Below are 22,759 nucleotides of genomic sequence, written 5' to 3' on the forward strand. Positions count from 1 at the left end.
TGTTGAAAGCCTAAGGAAGATTAAAGAAAGGATTTGGAAAACATCACCCATATGCTAATTTTTTGGATACCTGGGGAAAAACACCCAGATCTTATGTATCTTTTTGCATAAAAACAACACCAAAAAAAAGAAACCTGTGGTTTATGGTTTTGATGATTAGACAGAATAGATTATAGAAAGAAGAGTACTATAATGTAACTTTAGGGAGAGAGGTCAAATATATTTGTACTTATAACTGCTGTGAAGAATATCCAAAGCCACTTCTTTGCATCTTCCTTTTCTATTTTTAACTTTTTTTTAGTTCCTTGCACTTTTTATTTTTGAGTACTTTCTTTTCCTTTTCCTTCTTTACTGTCTATTACAGTGTTTCTCAACCTTGGCGACTTTAAGCTGGCTGGGGGATTCTGGGAGTTGAAGTCCATAGGACTTAAAAGTCGCCAAGGTTGAAAAACACTGGTCTATTGGTTTGTGTTAGCTTTTACCTTCTTATTTAAAAATTTTTAATACAAATTGCAACTTTAAAAAATAGAAGTGGTTCTCCTATTCATGATGTAGTCATGAAGAGACTCAAAAGTTTTTCCCCTAACAATCTGAATCATAAGCTGGACTGTAGGGATAAAAGTAATATGGCTACTAAAATGTCTTTAAGTTTATCTCTTTCAGCAAATCTTGTAAAAGTCAACACTGTGGGAATCTTTTCTTTGATGGGTGGGCAAGAATTGCCTAACAGCTACATTCTTTGCAAGTGTCTTTTTCTTTATAAATATGTTATATCATGTCTTTCAATTATCCTCATTTTTTGGAGCAATTGTTCCTTTATACATATTTCTTTTCATCTACAGTCCTTTTCAACAGTCAACCAAATGTCCATTGTCAAACTTCCTGTTGCTGCTGTAACCCTTTATACTTCTGTGGCACTGCAATTTAATTCTTTTCACTCGGTCAAGAGACACTGTGATCTCTGGAACTTTAAGATTTATTTCTCACTTAGCTTTCATTAGCAACTGCTAACATCATCCGAGTGTTAATGTCATTAAAGAAATATCTGCCTTATACAATGTTAATCGATTTGGCCGTTATGTGTATGCTAGGCTCATCCAACCACCTCCCAACTGTAATAAGCATTCCTTCCTCTCTTATCGAACACAGCTTGGGCTACTCATCCACAGGAAACAATGCTGAGCTGTCTGATGTTGCTTTAAAGGTATTCTCTCTGACTTCCTCCCACACCTCTTCCCTCTTTTTCTGTGGTCGCATATACATCCGATATATTAATCAGCTTCATTTGTTTTTTTGATTTTTCTTGGTGTATCAATGCTTGGTAAGTGGGTAGTAGGTCGATGTGCCTATTGATGGAGTTATCAGAAAACCAGGCTTCTTTCAGTAAGCGTCCCCCTTATTGTTATATCATGGGCAACAACTTTTGCCTCTTGAAAATTGAATATGTGATTGTGTTCTTTCATATGTGTCCAGATCTGAGAGCGGTGTTCTTTGTGCCAGACAGCCAGTTCATGTTCACGCATTCTAGTCTGTAGCCGCTTAGCTGTTTTCCCTACATAGTTACTTGTATAGTTGCTGCAGTTAATATGGTAAACCACTGAGGATGCCTCCTGTTTGGTTAATGCTTCTTTTAGGCGCATCACTTTCATTCTCAGTGTTTGATTAGGTTTATGTGCCACCTTGACCCCATGCATTGAAAGGATGCGTGCAGCAGATACCCCCCATATATATGGTAGAACCGGATACCTCCCCATATATATGGTAGAACCCTCTACGTGGGTATTGCACTTTTACTCTCAATGGGCTGCCGGGGTCTGGGTGTAATACAACGTCTGATAAAGCCGATGGAATAACCATTGAGCATGCAGATCTGATAGCGATGTGCGTGCTTCTTTGCTTTAGCCAGGTATATCTGGGTATATTCAATTTACGATGGAGGAGGAAGCCAACAACATGCTGGCCTTCCTAGATGTGCTAGTCAGCCGCAATTCTGATGGAAGCCTTGACACAGGTGTATACCGAAAACTCATGAGAACAGATCACATTTTACACAACGAGAGTAATCACTCCACTGCACATAGTCAGCCGCATCCAAGCATTGTTCAATAGGATACACACCCACTACAGCACATGGACGGCTAAAGCAAAGGAGTGTGGTTTTCTGATTACAACACCATCAATAGGCACATCAACTACTACCCGCTTACCAAGCATTGAGACACCAAGAAAAATCAAAACAACAAATGAAGCTGATTAATATATACTGTAAGTGACCGATCTGTGATGGGATGTAGGAAAGATTGGGTTGGTCCCAGTGAAGCAGGAAGAAACCCAAGGTCGGTGGGGACACAGTAGGGTAGGATTGGAAAGAATATAGATGGCGAGGCGCTATAGCATCCCTGTGGGTGATTGTAAATACAGGTGGATTGCCAAATGCTCAGTTTTGTTCACGTGACTGCAGGGACTCTGCAGGGACTATAACTCTGGACGAGTTCAGCAGTGTCATAATTTCAAACAGTCGCTGAATGAGTGGTCATAAATCAAGCACTACCTATATGTAATCTTCACCCTGTAGCTACAGTCTTTACAAATGGGCTTGCTTTTCAACTTATCAAGCTGCAAGGATGACCCTGGCCTTTTAATATTTCATTGAATTCTTGAGCCCTTGACTTCATTATTTTAACGGCATGCTAGCATTTGATGCTAAATATAAATTATTGCTATATACAGAAATCATGTGTGAGTGAGCATGGGGTTTGCTCCATGTGTCTATGCAGCAGCATGATGAGCCAGTTTTAATGGGGTGTGATTTGCTCCTTGAATAATGCCTTCTGAATAATTTCTTGAATAATGCCTTCTGCCTGATGGTTTGTCTGGTGTTTGTCCCTGCTTATCTGTACATGGGCTGCTGGAGGGAATGAGATAAAGCATAATAGCACATCATTCAAGAGAGAGACAATAAAAAACTCTAGGAAGGAAACAAAATGACTACAACATATCCTCATTGACACTGATTATGTTTCCTGGTTGAGTAATGGAATGTCTGGAAACAAACATCCAACCTCAGCAAGAACTTCAGAGTTCAACCCTGAGCTATCAATTGTCTCTTTTTTTGGAACAAGATATAGATGATAGATAGATAGATAGATAGATAGATAGATAGATAGATAGACAGACAGACAGACAGACAGACAGACAGACAGACAGACAGACAGACAGACAGACAGACAGACAAAGTAATCCATCAGCTTTTGCACTAAGGGGGAATACATGTCTATTCACATGTATTGTGAATGTATTCTATAACCAAATGGATACCCAAACATAATCAGATGCAATTTGGGCCAGTCTTCCCCTCTTGCAAGCAAGGAGTATATGTTCCCCTTTCTGTGCTTGCAGAAAGAAATTTTCTAAGTTTCAGCTATAAATGCCTGTTTGATTCTCTCTGTATTCCCCAGATATTCCTGGGCCCTATTTACCTTTATGAATAACATACATTTATATACATACATACATGCATACATACTGTACATACGTACATACCCTAAATCAAGCCAAATAACACTGTGAGAGCACAACTTGAAAACTGTTCTAAATGCTCTGGAATATGTTAAAACGTTTGGAAGACATACTACCCTGCTTCACAAAAACTGCACCAATTCCCCCTTAAGCATTTTAAGATAATATAACCATTGTGAACACTCTGCCAGGAAAGAGAGATGTGCTCCACTTAGAAATCTGTACAATTTGAACAAGGTAGAGTGAAAAGAGATGAGACCCCAATTATTTCCCTGAAGAAAGTCTGGATGTATGGACCTCATGCTTTCATACCCTGGAATAATGAAGGCAACGGTTATCATCGCAATACTGTAATGTATCACTTTCTTCCCATCTTTTAAGTGGTTCCTGCTGAGATTTTTTTAAAAATATTTTCTTCCTGAGATTAGTCCAATTTTAATTCATCGCCTTACCCTCATTTTTTCCCCATTTATTTTTCTTTTGCCAAGTTTCTGCATGGTGGGGGCAGTTGAGTCGTAGGAAGGCATTCTCAATCATGTTACCTCCAGATGTGTTTAACATCAGCTTCAATAATTCCCAGTCAAAAATAATTAAAACCTACGCAGGAATCATAGCAGTTCCAAAGCCAACATGGAAAGAGTAAGTTAAAACTTTTGCTTGATGAACATCTTTTAAATAAAGGAGGGGGGGGATGTAGTTTAACTGGTGTACAGGGATGAAATTCAGCAGGTTTTGACAGGTTCCAGGGAACCAGTAGCACAAACTTTGAGTAATTCAGAGAACCAGCAAAGACTACCTCTGGCTGGTCCCAGCGTGGGAAGGGAATGGGGATTTTGCAGTATCCTTCCCCCAGGAGTGGGAAAGAAATGGGGATTTTGCAGTATCCTTCCCCCAGGAGTGGAGAGAAAATGGGGATTTTGCAGTATGGTTCCCCCAGTAGTGGGGAGGAAATGGAGATTTTGCAGTATCCTTCCTCCAGGAATGGGAAGGAAATGGAGATTTTGCAGTATCCTTTCCCCAGGAGTGTGGTGGGAATGGAGATTTTGCAGTATCCTTTCCTTGTCACACACCCCAAGCCACACCCACAGACTGGGTAGTAAAAAAAAATGAATTTCACCACTGCTGGTGTCCTATTTTTTTCTTTTCCTTTGTGCTATTGCTATGGTGCCTCGAAATTCTGCAGGGGAAAATGCTATATACTTTTGAATTGTTCTTTCTCCTCATATATTGAATTGTCATTTCTTTCTCCACCAGTTTTACCAAAATTTTGCATCTGCATATGTAGAGACTTATAGAGAAATGGCTGATACTTTGAAGCCTAATACAGGTTATCTCTTTCCTTCCTTCCACAGGCAGTTATTTGTCCCACCATAGAGCCAGGCAACATTATGGGAATGAATGCCATTTTTTTCTTTTAAAGATTATTTTTCATAAGTATCTGTGGAATAAATGAGCAGAAGCAGCTAATCGGAACCAACATTTTGTTTTATTGATCTTTCCTACTTTAAAATCTTGTGAAAGCATGAATATTTCCTACTGTATTTTCTTATGTTTGTCTATGTGTGCCTAACCCACCCATTTGGTTGCAGTTATGAGGAAAATAGGAGAAGGAGGGAATATTAAGTATGTTGTTTATAAAAATAATAAATAATAATAAAAGTCAGGATAAACACATAAACAAACAAATCCAGCCCAGAATTAGTATAGCAGCTAATTCTAATGCTCCACCTAGTTTCACTGGGAATAAAATTCTGTCCTGTCCTATCCTGTCCTATTCTTTGAAGATCAAGTGAGCTACAGAATCTGACTCAACAGCTACATCCTATATCCAATGAGTGGAATAATGCTGCTTTCCCCCCATTCAGTTACAACTGCTTAGAGCATTTCATTTTTTTCCCCTGAACACATGAATGGTTTTGAAGGTCTTCGTCAATATAATAAGAAATTGAGTCATTTGTTTTACCTACACCATATACAAACATACAAACTCATACAGGGATGAATATGCACAATCATTGCACATTATCAATAACTCAAGTATGAAAAGAAAATTGTATTTATTCAGCAAAAGGAGCAATCAAAGTTATTCTACTGCTACCTGAAAATTGTTCAAAATTGTACTGCTGTCTGAAAATTGTTGAGCATAAAAAACATATGCTATACAGTCTTTCTATATCAACAAAAAGGGAGATAATGTAGTGGTGTTTAGTGAGAATTGAATTTGTATCATTGTAAAGACCATTCTATTATGAAATAGGAGATATGCAGTGTCTTAGAAATAAATAATTCAATCAAAACAAATTTAATATCTTAATTTCCTTCTATATTGTTTTATTGTATTCAAAATTAATGATTTAAGATATACTTGACTTCAATTGATTTAGCTTTTTCTCAACATCTGTATTTTCTCCAGCATGATTTAATGTGTGTGTGTGTGTGTGTATGTGTGAAATCTCTTTTGTTTGATGGTGTGCTCAAACAAGTAAAACAATTATAAAGAAATAATTTTTCAATCAAATATATGGTATAATCCAGCATGGTCTCTCATGTATTATGTTAATTTTAAGGGTTTTTTTAATCCATGCTATTTGAAGGAAAGAGGCAGGTAGAACCTGGAGTCACCTATATAGCAAGGCTACCAATTCTATATTTGCCCTCTCCAAAAATATTACACTGTGTTCACCTATATCCTAATATGGATTCAGGAAGTTTAATTACAGGGGCAGACAAACACACAAAAGTGAAAATTATCTAGTGTATTTGCAGATTATCTTTAAATGTAGAAGGAACCTATTCATCCCCTTGCAGTTACATCTTGGTGTATGTATAAATACAAAGCAAGAAAGAAAATGGATAGATATAAAATGCATCTTTTAAAGGGCAGATTAAAAATGATTCATTAAATAGGTCAAAATAATATAGTTTAAAACTTGTATTAACGTAGTTCAAATATATAATCATGATCTTCTATTTATTAACATGGAGATAAATTAAAAGTTTACTTAGTAAAAGATAAAACACAAAGGGAAAAGATGAAGATTACAGATGATAAGTCTAGAATAAATGAAAGAGATAGAAATGCACAGAAATTTAAATGAAAAAGTAAGCATAAAACATTATTATATTTTTCTGGATTGAAAAGTGGGTTTCTGGCCCTAAAGAATGTTAACTAAAATCTAAGCATAGCTGCATGGCATAAATGTCTAATCTAGGGGAGGTGTGGTTTAACAAAGAAAAGGACTAGAGGTGACATGCTAGTCTTCCAATATTTGAGGGACTGTCACAAAGAGAAGGGTTAACCTACACTATATTGCCAAAAGTATTCGCTCACCCATCCACATAATCAGATTCAGTTGTGAGTGAATACTTTTGGCAATATAGTGTATTTTCCAAAGCACATGAGACAAGATGGAAGCTTAACAAAGAGAGATTCAACCTACAATTGAGAAATTTCCTATCAGTGAAAATAATTAATCAGTGGAATATCTTGCTTTCAGAAGTTGTGTATGCTCCATCACAGGAGGTTTTTAATAAGATATTGGATAGCCATTTGTCTGGAATGATATAGGGTCTCCTGCTTGAGCAGGGAGTTGGACTAGAAGACTTCCAAGGTCCCTTCCAACTCTGTTATTCTATATTCTGTAAATGAGACCACATCTGGGAATATTTTAATGAAGCTCATGCACTTGTAAAATATACCAGCAGCAGTATACAAAAGGTGCAGCAAAGAAATAAAACTACTTGGGTCTCATATAAAGTCAAGATTACATGAACTATTCCTGGTTTAAAAGTTCAGAGCCAGGGGTGGAGCAGTGGTTAGAATGTAGTACTGCAGGGCTAACTCACTGCTCACTCCGGGAGTGTGACAGCTCAAGTTTGACTCAGCCTTCCACCATTCTAAAGTTGGTCAAATGAGGACCCAGATTGCTGGGGGCAATATGTTGACTCTGTAAACCACTTAAGAGAGGGCTGTAAAGCACTACAAAGCAGTATATAAGTCAATATGCTATTTCTATTATGCCATCATGCTGATTTGTTTAAAACCTTAAGGTCCGTCTTCACTACTTTTGAACAAGCTATTCAAGCTATTAGAAAAAAGTGTCATATAAAGGCGTCTTAAGCACTTATAATAATTAACAAAGTATGTTTCTGGGACAAAAGCAACCATATTGCTACAAATGCTTCTGTGTATTACACTGAGCCGATTATATTGCTGCCTGAAACAAAATTCAAATAATGCAATTATTAATAGAAAATATACTTTTCCATGAGAATAATAGCTATGATTAAATAAAAGTTAAAATTTGGATTCTACAATCTATGAATAACTAATGAATTTCCTTATTTGAATAATGGATCACCTCCCACAATTAGTATAGTAAGGTTTGACATTATAAGAGAACCCATCATTTTCTCTAATTCATTTGAGTTGACACACATGAATATAAAACCTACATTAAATTTGCTTATATTGAAACTTTTAAAGAACTATGATATAAAACAAGCAAGGAAAATTGGTTCTTTAATTAATCCAAATCTTATCAGAGTTGTTGAGAACTGGTAAAACTGTAATGCTTTACAGTTTGAAGGTGAATGGTTCGATTTGAAAGCAAATATATATCTGTCAAGGCCAGGAATAGTGGAAAGGCTGGAGGGGAAAAAAATTAAAGATCCCATTCTTCTGGTAATCCTATCCAACTTCAGACGGAATGTGATTTCTCTAGGAATCACTAAATTATGATAATTTGTTTTTGAGCTAACCCAATATTAACTCAAAGAATTATTTGTCACACACCATGAAATATTCTTGCAGAATATTCTGCTCATTGACAAACTTTCTTTTCCTTGCATTATTCAAATTGGCTCTAGATCATTAGTTTCTAGTTAGAAGTCCATGGCTCTTGGCATGAAACTTGAAAATTACTGAATTTAAAAAGTAATAACATTTCCACCTTGTGTTTCTCAGTTACTTGGAGCTATACTCACTGAATTTCACTAGATCTGGCCACTAAAATGTTAGGGCAAATGAATGATAGGCATGAATCTTAACACCACTAAATTAAACATGAATATAACCAATGATTTAATTCTCTGTATTTTTTCCTAATATTTTAGTTATACCAAGTGCCTTAAAATAATATAATTTAAACAATATTAGAATATATCCAAGAATAAAATATAATAGTCTACTAAATAAATTCACTTGTTTATTAAATATATTTATTTTGGACTGATCGTTCACTTTGTTATTCAATACACATTCACTCACTATCAAATTATGCTTGATGCTATTGCTTCTTAGTTTAGTACAGCATACATAATTTTAAGTAACTTATTCTGTGCATTCAACTTGTTTTTACATTTTCTTGGAAATACCAAGTTATATAAAAAGTGGGCAAAGATTGTTTGCTTACAACAGACTTCATACCATCAATCACTTTTCTAACATTTGCTTATCTTGGAATTTCTCCAACCATTTTTCATCTTTAATCAACACTCTACCAAAATACTTAAGTTGATCTACCTGTTCTCCCCCCCCCCTTACATACATAACTTGCAATTCAACTCTATTTTCCAGATCCATACTCAAGGTACCATTCTGCTTCTATAAAATTATCTTCAACTAATTCATATTCTCAGGTAACAAAGCATCATATGCAAAGAACCATCCATAGATTCAGATCCCCAGCCAATGTACCTCTAATATCACAATTTCTGTAAATACATTTTGAAAAACTAGTAATGCATTATACATCTATGTCTCACTTCCTGCACAATGTTAAATCATTCATCAAACACACCATATTTTCTCAAAAATATTTTGTTCCCATTATATCCCACTTTTATTGCATTTGATAATCAAGTTCCAACTCTACAATTATGAAAACATTCCATAATACAACCTTATTCACTTTATTGTATGCTTTTCTTTTAAATTATCAAATTTTCTTTTTCATACTCAGTAATTTCTCAGTTACTTCTTCAAGTAAGGAACGCTGGTCTATATAGCCCCAATCTGATATAAAGCTGCAAATTATTAATAATTGTAATTCAGACAAATATTTCAGTACATCCCATCAAATTCATTGGGAAGTCTTTTTGCATTAGAATTGTGATGCAGAACTGCCAATGAAGTAGGACAAATATTTGGTGCATGAAAAATTAATGAGCTCTATCTACCACAGCTTCAGAAAATTCTTGATTCTTCTGCAAGGATTTCTCCAGGTCCAAAAACTCAAAAAAAAGATCTACTCATGTACAAATAAACACAAATAGAACTCTTTCCAAATTATCCTGCTCATGGTGATGATATTAAAAATGACTAGTCAAATGTATATGTATAAGTGATATTTTAAAAAAGCCAAATTTATACAAATTCTGTAATTTCTTAAAATTATTGCTATTATTAAACATGCCTGTGATTCAGTTTGCTGCACATTATCAAAGCTGCCTTTAAATGTTTAATTGTTGTGGGTTCACTGGAATTAGTTCTTCTTGAAGAAAGCAGAACAAAAGCAATTTCTGACTAAGTGTGTTTTGCTGATAGTAGGAAAGAGACTACTTAAACCCCATTATTTTAACAAGTTTAACCTCCTCATTATAAAATATTTTGTTTTCAAGTAACTGATTCTTTGTATTATTACTGTGTAGAGAAACAGAAACACTTAATAGTACTAGGCTGCAACCAGTGTGCTGGAGCCAAATCATGAGAACTGACAAATGTGGAAGAATTGTGTGAAAGAATTGAGAGTAGAACTGAGCTATGACATCTAGTGCACTGAGCAGGTAATTCTGTGGCTATTTGGCCAGCAATGGAGCTGGCAGAACTGATTCTTGAATATTTACCACCACATGATTGACTGTAAGCCTCTAGAAGCTCATCTTCCCTTGGCTTAATCCATCAAGTTATATCATGGGCATGCAAGCAAAGGCAGAACACCTCATCAAATGGCTGGCAGATACTATTAATGACACTAGCCATTTGAGTTTCCTGCAGAATCATAAAGATCTAACAGATCCTCACTGCAGTGGCTTGGCATGTTTCTTTTGGCAGGTTTGGGATCTGTTGTCCCAAGGCAAAAAGAAGGTAAATGGAGCTGCTTCCACCTAAAATGGCCATTTCTTCACTTATGCCACACTGGAAATACAAGCACTGGAAACCTTTACAATAGTAAATTATGTATGTATTTCTATAAAACCCTCAATCTATTTTTACTTATTATAAAGTTATGATTAGAGGCTTTGGATTATGCTCCCTGGTTTTATTCATAGTCTAGTTATCATCTTTTATTTCATTTAACATAGCAACCAAGGGGGATACACATTTATTCTAGAGACATGTGAACTAGAACATTAAAATGTGTCCTGAAATCCATTAATAAATCATTCTAAATTAAATCATTCCAATACCAGCACTCTGAAATTGTATTATGGAAAAAATGTCTAGAATCCAGTCTGAGACTAGCCTTTAACTTTGGTCCTGCAGAGCATGAAATACTGCAGTATTTCATGCTTTTCCCTTGGAAACCTGACAATCTACACCACCTTTTTTGTGGTGCCTGGAGTCCTCTGTAAAACACTGTTGCCATTTTGACAAAACAAAACACACAAACTGTAGAAAAAAACCTAAAATAAGTTTCATGTATTTAAACGCGCCTCTTCGAAATCTCAAACTGGTGGGGGGGAAAGTCATTCATTTTATAGTACTACCAATACAACCACCATCATGCCACAAAATATGACATACTGTCCCAATTACTAAAAGACAATACGAGTTATTCAAGAACTAGACTATTGTACATTATTCATCAAACCATGGTTTGAAAATTCTGGCTTGCATTGAGAACGAACACCATTTCTGACTCTATAGAGCCTGCAATTTGTGATTCATCAACCCAAATACCTCCTACTCATCATATATTGTAGTTGGCTGATTCTTGATAGATGAGATTTTTGCACTTCTAGTCAGGCAGAAAATTAGAGGTCACTGTTCACTATACATCTGAAATATAAAGGGCTACCGATAACTTCCTATTTTGCTCAGAGTTGGAAATCACACATGGTAAGACCATAACTGGGCAACTTAAACAGATTCAGATTTCTCATTAATAAGTCATTAATGTGGCCAAGAGTAATATCATCAGTGGAAAAGACAGATTTGCATCATTTTCTCTGTTCATTCCTAGAACTAATCAGCATAAAGAGAATTTATCAATGTAATAGCATGTCCCAATTGATTCCTTTGACACACAAAGGATTCTCAAACAGTCTCAGCCATAGACCAGAGGCAAAATCTGCTTAGCTTTAGTTAATTCAATGGAATCAAGCTTTTTCTCACCATACCTAGAAACTACAGATGCATTGATAAATAATTTACTAATTTTCAACAGCAACATGATATGCAGTTCATAGATGAAAAATAGAAGCATGTGTCAATATTGTAAATAATTGGTCTGGAAAATGGAGATTCTGCTTCTAATCATTGAGATTCCTGTGATCAGATATTCTTCTTCAGCCTAAACTATATGCTCCAAAGATAAACTAGATAAGCCCTTTTACACATTGTGTCCAACTCCTTAAAGGCTAACCATTAAAAGTGCTCTAAGCAAATTTAGATGACTTCTTAAAAAATAGGCAGCTTGCTAATTCACTTCTATTACTTATAGGACTAGTATAAACAAAATTCTGAACAAAGAGTAGATTTGTAGCAAAGAATTACTTTTCTTGTATCTTTTTATGCCTTGATTCTTGAATCCCAGTTATGGTTGTATTATTTACAAGATCAAAGCCTAAATGAGAAAGTGGAAAATCAGTGTTTGGGTCCAAGAATACATACGGTATATCAATGCTCTTTTGTGGTTTTCACAAATGAAGCCAAATATACATGTCCCGGGATAATGTTGGAGGATCCAATCTGGGACAGTTTTATCTCTAAGTGTAGTGGTTGTCCAACTGCTCAACTTATTGTAAAAGTTGTTCTGGCTATGCCATCTGCTCTAAAAGATGTATTTCTCTAAAGAAATCCTTGAGAAATCATTTGCAGTTCCCTAGCTTCAGAAAAATAATTTATTCCCTCACTTTTGTACAGAATTCCCTATTTTCCATTTTGAACAAATTTTGTGTGCTTCCTACATTTCTTTCCAATGAGGTCAAACATTAAGAAAAGTTCTGCTGCTGTCTACAGTGACATTCCTTTGCAATTGCACAGCAGTCAAGTAATAATTGCTTTTATAAACTGACAAACAAGAAAAGGACATCCTTCTTCAGTACAAGCCTTAAAAAAAAGTCGGAAGATAAAAGGACAGACTGCCAATAAACAAGAAAGTGCAAATGTGTTTTCAAAACACAAAAGTTCTAGTTTAACAGAAAAATACCTTGAGTTTTCACAACAACATGTACAGACAAGCCCTAGTTTTTCTAGTCACCACAGAGTGCCTTAAATCAATTTACCAGGAGACTTAAATCATGGGATCAGACTGAAAATGGTTTCTATGCAGCAGCTGCATCTGTGATAATACAGATGTTTTGTTACCTAATTAAACTGCAAAGTATATCTTCTTCTCAAACTCATAGAATCTTAAATCAAAACCAGTGGCAAGAGCAACCAGCTATCTTCAGAAATGTAGTGCTTTGTCATTTGTTCTACACCCTCTAGTATACACTATTGGACTAAATGGCAGGAGTGACTTGGTACATATATCAAGTGTCCCAGCCTCAACCAGTATGAAAAAAGCCAGTTTGATTTAGTGGTTAAGGTGCTGGCCTAAAAACCAGGAAGCTGTGACTTCAAGGCCCACATTAAGCATAAAAGCCAGCTTTGTGACTTTGGCCCAGTCACTCTCTCTCAGCGCAACTTACCTCCCCGTGTTATTGTTGGGGAGAAAATAGGAGAAGGAAGGAATATTATGTAAGCTTGCCACCTTGAATTACTTAAAACAAAATAAAGGTGAAAATGAAAATGTAATAAATAAATAAACCATAACTGTAATGCAGACTTGTTTAAAAATAGACAAGATTTGCTGAGGTATAATATGATAGCCGAAATTGATTGGTAGCTTCACCTAAATTTAACTGGACCATGCTTTTCTGAATTAAACTAATTTAGTAGTGGTGGGGAGTAGGGAAGTATGACATGTAACTGACCACAAGAGCTAGGTCCAAACAGGACACACGCGAGAAATGTGGTTGATGAACACTACGGCTTAGTGTAGCACAATAGAATAGAATAGAATAGAATAGAATAGAATAGAATCCTTTATTGGCCAAGTGTGATTGGACACATAAGGAATTTGTCTTCGGTGTATAAGCTCTCAATGTATATAAAAAATACATTCATCATGAATCATAAGTTCCAACACTTAGTGATAGTCATAGAATAACAAACAAAGATCTGGGACTAGCCCTCCCAAAAGGAAGAGCGAACTTTCTGCTTTGCGGAGTGGTTCTTTTGAGACTACTCAGTGGCACCTTCCTTGCCTGACTGCTGCAAAGTGCAATCTGATGTGCCATATGGAAAATGAGGCAGCAGGTGGTTGATTGCTCAGCCAAGCAGGCACCCTGGAAAATTGTGGAAGCAGCTCCGAAAGCAGTGGGTGGGGGAGGTAAACATATGAACCAGGCACTGGAATACAATCTTTATATTTACCTTTCTCTTCTTCTGCTTATTACTAAGCATTTGGCACACAATGATTATTTTTAAAATACAAGCGCCCTTCAGTACCTTGTTTCTCTTTTTAAACAGTACCTCATGTCAGTTCTCATTATTAGTTCATAGAGAGAGATAATTTATAAACTGAAAGTAACTGATTTTTTTAGTGCAAGTAGAATTTATTATAAGAATAAATTTGAATAAACTTGAATTACATTTCATATAGAAGTAAGATGTGTCAATGTATTTTACTTTTGTATGTTAATTTTCCCTCACACACAAAAGGGAAAGCAGAATGTGGATTCATGTCTTCAGAGAACAACTAAGAGTCCCTCATCTAATTAAAACATGATATATACGATCAGAGTTTTTCCTCTAATTTAATCATCATGTCTCAAATGAATCAGGGATGTTCAGATGTAATGCTAAACCATGTCTAGCACTACATTTAGAAATGATGCCAGTCCAGTTCATACTCCCCTCTCCTCAATTCCACCTTCCTAAAGAAATAGATGGAGAAATAAACCAGGATTCAGTTTCAATTTCCAAGCAGGTTCTGCCCAATTCTGGAGAACCAGTAGCAGAAATTTTGAGTAGTTTGGAGAACTGGTAAATACCATCTCTGACTGGCTCTGCCCCCATCCATTCTCTGCCTCCCAAGTCCCAGTTGATTGGGAGGAAATGGGGATTTTTCAGTAACCTTCCCCTGGAGTGGGGAGGGAATGGAGATTTTATAGTGCCTTTCCCCTAGCATGCCCACCAAGACATGCCATGCCACCAAGCCCCACCCACATAACCAGTAGTAAAAAAAAATTGAATCCTACCACTGTTGCAATGCAAATGAACCAAGAGCTTTTGTTTAAAATAAGTGATATTTTATAAAATAAACCTGAAAACCTGGCTTCTATAACAATTCATTGGGATTTATTTTAAACCTGTAATAAACCAGAAAATAAGAAGAAATATAGTTTTACTAATCAAGGTTCAGACAAGCTTTAAAACACGTTAAGAAGTAAAGTTACAGTTCAAAGTTGATTTAAAATACTCTGGTTTGGGACTCACAATTTCTAATTCTTATATCAATACATAACAGTGGCATTCACTTAATGACCACAGATTTGCTTAACAACTACAATGTTTCAATTAACAATTGCCACCAAAAAATGTCATAAAATTGGGTCTGGTCACATGGGTGCCTCGACGTATGACCAATTTGACTTACAACCAGAAATCCAGTTCCAACTGCAGTCATAAGTTGATCTGTATGTTTTGACAAGTGGTTATAAAATATCTCAGCTTAATAAGATGAAATATGTTCAGTTGAATATGGTCACTAAATCTTATTGGATTACACACTGAATACATGCTGAATAGGATTATAGGATTCACATTTTAAAAATGATTAGGAAGAAGTACTTTAAACTCTGCATGACACTTTAATAAAGCAACTCATCTCTTTACTAGCTTCCTAATAAGCTTGAAAAAAGGACGAACTGATTTAATGGTAGAGAGTTGCTGTGCTTGTATGTTGCCCAAAGCACTTCTTCCAAATCATTTTTGAATTATGAACAGCCTTAATAATAGGGTTCTCAAACACCCGTGTACCTACAGTAGTGACTGGACAAAAATATCGTTACTTTTAACTCAAGAAACAGGATTTGTATCAAGGTAATTTTATATTTTATGTTACAACCAAGTTTGCCTCAAGTAAAGCAAAAGAATGCCATTATGAGGGGTCTTTGGTGCTCTCTGAGCTTACTTGTTTTCTTGCAGATATTTCTTCACCCAAACTAGGTAACATCATCAATGCAAGTGATTAGCACTGATGATATTACCTATTTTGGGTAATGAAACGTCTGCAAGAAAACAAGCAAGCTCAGAGAACACCAAGGACCCCTCAAGCCAAGGTGGCGCAGTGGTTAAATGCAGCACTGCAGGCTACTGCTAGATCAGCAGGTCAGCGGTTCAAATCTCACCGGCTCAGGCTTGACTCAGCCTTCCATCCTTCCGAAGTGGGTAAAATGAGGACCCAGATTGTTGGGGGCAATATGCTGACTCTCTGTAAACCGCTTAGAGAGGCCTGAAAGGCCTATGAAGCGGTATATAAGTCTACTGCTATTGCTATTGCTATTTCAACTCTGAGCTACAAACGTTCTTTATTGGTAATATCATTGTGTAAAATATGAATAGCAAATATATGCCCTGAATAGGCACCATCATGTGTCTGCCATCTCATTTAGATAAAAATTCCTTGAAATATGTAATGGTTATTTGAAAATAAAATACCTCTTTTCCAACTGATATCCATATATCCATGAGATACCTGCACAGTCATTGGATGGATGGATGGAAAGAGATAGACAGACATAGAAATAGAGAAATACATACACACAGTGGTGTGTGTGTGTGTGTGTGTGTGTGTGTGTGTGTGTGTGTGTGTTTATCCTGCTATGTCCACCTTCAGGAACTGCTATTGTGCTTCATAAAGGAAGAATAGGGATGTCCCTGGGATAAGCAAAGAATGCAGGGAATATACATCAAGAATATTTCCCCCCCTGTATTATTTTTTACCTTGATTGCTGATTATATATGTTTGTGTGTGTGTGTGTTTTACTGTTACATGTTTCTTTCTTGTGTTTTTAATTGTTGTTAGCTGTCTAGTCTCATGAATTTGAGATGATCATATAAATAAAAGAAAATAATAAAAAAATAAAACACTCCCTGTAGGTTTCCTATTTCTAGTTAAAGCAAACAGGCACTTACTGTACATTGGGCAGAAGCAATTCTGAAGGTGGATGTTCATTTTAATGACAACAGCAAAGACATCATTTCATACAAGATTAAACCATTCCAATATTTTCTTTTTAAAAATCCATGGATAACACTATAAAGCAGGGGTGTCAAAACTCGATTTCATTGAGGGCTGCATCAGGGTTATATATATTTGACCTTGGGGGGGGGGTGTTGGGCATGGCCAGGATGGGCATGGCCAGCTTGATGTCTCTCGTATCAGGGTGCCTGTGGTGGCCCAACACTCTACCAGCAAAAATGGGCTCCCGAGCTCCATTTTCGGCTGTGACAGCCTCCTGCAATCCTCTGTCAGCAAAAACAGTGCTCTGCAGTCCTCCCAAGCTCCATTTTTGGCTGTAATGGCCTCCTGCAACCCTCTGCCAGCAAAAATGGAGCTCAGGAGGGCCACATGTAGCCCTCCCAAGCTCCATTTTCACTGGCAGAGGCATGGCGGGCGAATCCTTCGCTGTTTCCAGGGCAGGCCCGTGGGCCAGATCTAATCACCCAGTGGGCTGGACCCTGATATAAAATAATTGGCAAAATAATGCTGGAGGATGGGCCCCTCAGATTAGATGGCACTTAATACATGCTATTGAGTAAGAGCTGAAGAACTTTCAGAGAGTTTATGTTATGGCTAGATTGAAATGATGTTTGAAAAGATTGAAATGGTGTTTATGATATGGCTAGATTGAAAGCTTTGAGACATCTACTTTTCTGCCATGCAGGAAAATATAGTTCAGTTCTACAAAGAATTATACTGGAAACACAAAATGTAAAAAGTATAAATACAGGAAAGCTCAACTCAGCAAAAGATAAAGTTAATCAGCTACATACGGATATCTGTAAGTTGAAATTGACTGGAATTGAACACTTTCAAACACTATTTGCTATTCAAGACCCCAAAATAAATCAAGAATAATGTTGCTTTCATTGTCAGGAAGGATATACCCAAAGATAGTACTTTGGTACAATGCCATCAATTACTGAATAATATCAATGTATAACAACTGACTTTACAGACAATCCTCTAATATAATGGCTACCCAAATTTATTTTTCAACTACTGATGCAGAATAAGTTGTTGAGCCTTACGATAAAGTTCAATCTGAAATTGATAGAACATTAAGTGAAGACCTAAATCTTTTGAGAAGTGTAGTGCTAGGAAAGGAGAAAGGAAAGAGAAAAAGAATGCAGCTAAAGTTAGAACTTAACTTACTTATACTTAACTACAGCTCAAATTAACAATGGCCTTGGAAAGGGTGTTTTACCGCCTCTGACCATCACAATATATTGTACCCCCTTCCCCAATCAGAAGATTGTGATCTGGGTGTTTGGTCTTATGATCAGTTGCCAAGTATCCCATGATCATGTGATGAACATTTGCAATCTTCCTTGTCAGCTTCTCAAAAAAATTCTATGCATAGACAATTTAAAGTAATTGGCAATATAATACTAGAGGACAGATCAGATGGGACTGAATAACATGCTATTAGGAAAGAACTGAGGAACTTTCAGAGTGTTTATGATATCGCTAGATTGAAATGATGTCAATGATTTCTGCTTGGACTTCAGCAATGGAATTTATAAGCTGCCTCTGTGGGAGTTGAGATGCTGCCCTAGATAAGGCCTTTTTTCTGGTCCAGTGGGGCATGCTTTGGAGGTTTCTGGTGCCAGGTTCATGTGTGGGGAATGGAGCTTAGAAAGTAGTAGTGGCTCCAGGAAAGGCACGGTGGAGCAACAGGGAGGCCAAGAGAAAAAGGATGACAAAGTGTTCTCCCTCCCCTTCCTTTTCCTTCCATCTTTTTCTCTTCACCCTCTGGCTGGTCTCCTTCCCTCCCCTGCTTTTTTCTGCTCTTTGCACTTACTCTCAAACTCACCACACCTCTCTGTTTCATATGCACTAATACATACACGTATACTCTCCTCTCCATTTCTGCCTTCCCTCCATCCCTACAAACATACATACACACACTCACATCCAGGTGACTCCTGGCCTGAGCCACCTTTTCCTTAGCTGCTTCTCCTCCATTCACCTCATTTCCATCCTTGCCTAGGCATCGGCATATTGATTTGCCTCATCTCCACTTTTTGCTCTCGCTCTCTGTCCCTTCTTCCCTCATCTTTCCCTTTTTCCACCATCTCACACTGTGCACCTACCTACCTTATAGCCCTCTCACATCCTCAATGCACCTGAAGTGTGATGAATGGCTGCAGGAGCCGTATCAGACTGGAATGGGACAACTTGGTGCAGCCCACTCGCCATGACCAACTCACCGTGGGAAAATTCAACAATTCAATTTAGATATTCAAAATAATCTTTAAAATATTTTAATTTTTGTCATTCACATCTCATTATGTCCCTCCTTTTGAATGTTTTCTTTAATGATTCTATTCCACCATTTCTTTGATATTAGTGTAACTCTTATCCTGCAGTGAGTTGTGTAAAGAGAGTTGACCATGGCAAGCTGGCCACAGAAAATTGGTCATGGTGAGTTGGCCATGCTGAGTGGTCCTAGACCCGCACCAGACCACCTCCATTTTGCTGCCATTGCAGTTCCTTTGCCACTTTTTGGGGACAGTTTCTGTGGTGAATCCACATGTGTCTAAAGCACCTTCTATAGCCACATGTCTCAGAAATGTTTGCTAGAGATGTTGGGTCCAAAAATGATGCAAAGGAGAGCTGACTATCCTGCTTGGGATATCAGTGAGTGAAGAGATCCTTGTATGTGATCTCCACCCTTTAGGGTCTCCCTCACCTCTCCAAATTCAGCCCATGCTCCTTGCCTGGGACTATTCATTTAAGGACCACAACTGAGAATGCTAGGATTGTGATCATTGAGTGAAGCAGTCACATGATTTCTCAGTTAACTAAGGCTTTATTCAATGACTGAGATTCTTGTCCAATTGTAGTTGTAAATCAAAGACTACCTGGTAATACAATGTGGATGGACTTAATTATAGCAGTGGTGTATGCAACTGCTGAAAGTCTTGAAGGGCTAGGTCAGCGCTAGATCATCCTGGTGAAAATCCTTCTATTTGTCTTGAACACCCAACATCAACTTAATGGTACATAATTAATCCATTAATCCTACTCTGAGTCTTTACAGCCATATGACATCAAAAACTACTGTATATAATCATGGATAAGCCCATCCACAGATAAGCTAACCCTCACATTTTTAACCAACACACCATGAAAAATATACCACCTAATAAGCCTGATCCTCAAATATACCACCTAATAAGCCTGACCCTCAAATTTTTCTTATGTTTCCTCAATATATTGAGGAAACATAAGAAAGGATATTTTTTTGTTTTCCTATTTTGTATCAATACATGTTGTTTTCAGAACAGATTCTGATTTAAATTTGAACAATTGACTTATCTACAGGAGGCACATTTTAATGGTATTTTGGTTAAAAATTTAAGGTGGATGGACTTAATTATAGCAGTGGCAAGCATATACTTTAGAAACATATAATAGATTCACGATTCAGCCCATCTATTCAGCCCATCTATTCACAATTCAGCCCATCTGCAGATAAGCTGAACCCAAATTTTTGGGTTTATATTAGATCCTAAAATTCTTGGCATATCCATAATTTGAAAAGATAAAGTTGCCTGTAACACTTCACCTAAACAAGAAGTTGACAAAGGCTAAAGATTAGAAGTCATTAAAACACCTGGATACTTATATGATGTTCACATTGCAACATAATTATGTTATTCTAATGCTATTAGAACATGACTGTTGCTTATGATAAGGTTCTTAGGATAAGATGCTTATGATAAGGTTCCCTATTAATATTATACTTGTCTCTAACTATTCCATTGATTACTGTGGGAGTTGCTCCCATGAATTGCTCCTGTGTAAAGATGGCACCACTTATACAGCAATCCAACCACAACATTAGTAATGGGATTCAAAAGGAGTTATATAATTTAACATGGATTCCTTCACCAAGCATGGAAGGGCCAACATCCTTTTTAGGAATTGATTAACTAATGCAGAGATTAATTATCTGTCAGTTTTTATTTCCCTAATCAGATAATTTCTTAATTAATTCTTCAAAGTTGCCACAAATTTAATTAAAAAGTTTTGACTGTAGGAAACATATTGAAAAATTATCATACTTCTCATCATATGGTATTAATTGTTAAAGTTAATTGTAGTACAAAACAGAACATTGTTAAAGTAATGAGCTCAAGTTCCCATCTCTTCTGCATACATTTTAACTGTGAAATAAAAGCATTCATTTAATATGGCCTTTCAAAACTTTTGAGTATTAACAGAATATTCACTCAGCTATCTTTTGAATAATGCAACCTATGCGTTGTTTTTTTTTCCTATGAGACACTGACCATTTTTCAGAAAATTATAATGATGTAGTTTTGTCAATTATTTCCAGGTTTTTATGGAGAAAAAAAGACTTCTGACATTGATTGTGAAGCGGTACTTGGGAATGGTCCTACAATTAAGGTGTCTTTCCATCACAATTATATGATTCATTCTTTATGTAAAGCATAAAAGCATCTTTCCTTTTACACAAGAAATAATATAAACCATAATTACTATGCTTGCTACATATAATGGCAACATTAAAACAGTGATGAATTAGAACCACATACAAAAACAACTACCTGACAAAGCTATATTGTATTATATAACTTATTTGAACTAGTGGATCTCTTTTAAAGACCTTGTAGTTAAATAATACAAAAAGACAAAACCTATTCTGTAAATATCATGATTCATTTTTTATTCTATGATAAGAGATACTTTTGAATTAATAAAAGGTGAACATTTGTCTTCATAAGTATATATTTTAACTACAACACTTTGAAAAAGAAACCACATTTCCAAAATGTGCTGGTTAATACAATAAAACTTCCTTCTGCTCTGTGCCTTACACACCACAACATACTGCATCCTAATCTATAAAATGTAACAGTGTCCATTATTTATATATAAGAAATTTAATGTTATAAATGTATTCATGAAATAAGAGCACTGTGAGTTACATTGGGCCAAGAGTGATTGGTCCAGAATAATCCAGTAAGTTTTCCTATTTTAAGGTAGACAAGAACCTAGTTTTCCACAGAAATACTGTGGAAACTGTACAATTTTACCATATTGTTTATTAAATGCATTTTGCTCCAGAAAAATCTTGGATCTGGTTTTCTTTGTTTTTTTTGTCTGTCATTTAAAAGTATTTTAAATTAAAACCAGTGGTTCTATAATATACTTAATGAAATTGCTACTTATAATTCTATGTATTAGAGTGTTTCCTGATTAAAAAAAAATTCTAGAGGAAAATACTGAGCGTACCAGTTACTTAATTCAAGTGACAGAGCAATTACACAATGTCTTACACCACACCTGACAATCTAAAGACAGGTTAAAGGATCCAATCTGAGTCGGTAACTAGGACCAGAGGTTTAGTCTTCCAAGCTTTCAGACCCATACTGAAGCCCATTCTCAGGGAACTTCTCTCTACCCAGATTTTCCATTCTAGAGGGAAATTAGTTACCTGAGCATGGGCTCCAGTAAAAGTCTCAAAATTCAGAAGACTAAACCTCTGGTCCCAGTGACCGACTCAGATTGAATTCTGCAACATTACACTGGGACACTTATATCAGTCTTCATTCAAAAGGTTAAAGCTATAAAGTAACATAAAAACATGCTATGCTTCCACGTTTCAGGCTACAAAATTATATCATCATCAAAAGTCAAGGTGACATGCGAATCCAAATTCAGTTGGAGATGCTGGGAGTCGACATCATAAATTTAATAAATTATAT

General features: G+C 36.3%; 1 protein-coding gene across 2 annotated transcripts in view; it reads right to left on the reverse strand.

Annotated features, from left to right (window-relative positions):
* Positions 1-22,759, reverse strand: part of TMEM200A (transmembrane protein 200A) — a 51,755-nt gene that overhangs the window by 25,142 nt on the left and 3,854 nt on the right. The window lies entirely within an intron of this gene.

This window comes from Thamnophis sirtalis, unplaced genomic scaffold (genome assembly GCF_051295495.1).
Source record: "Thamnophis sirtalis isolate CommonGarterSnake01/CBP01778 unplaced genomic scaffold, rThaSir2_p1.2 scaffold_6, whole genome shotgun sequence".
NCBI lineage: Eukaryota > Metazoa > Chordata > Lepidosauria > Squamata > Natricidae > Thamnophis > Thamnophis sirtalis.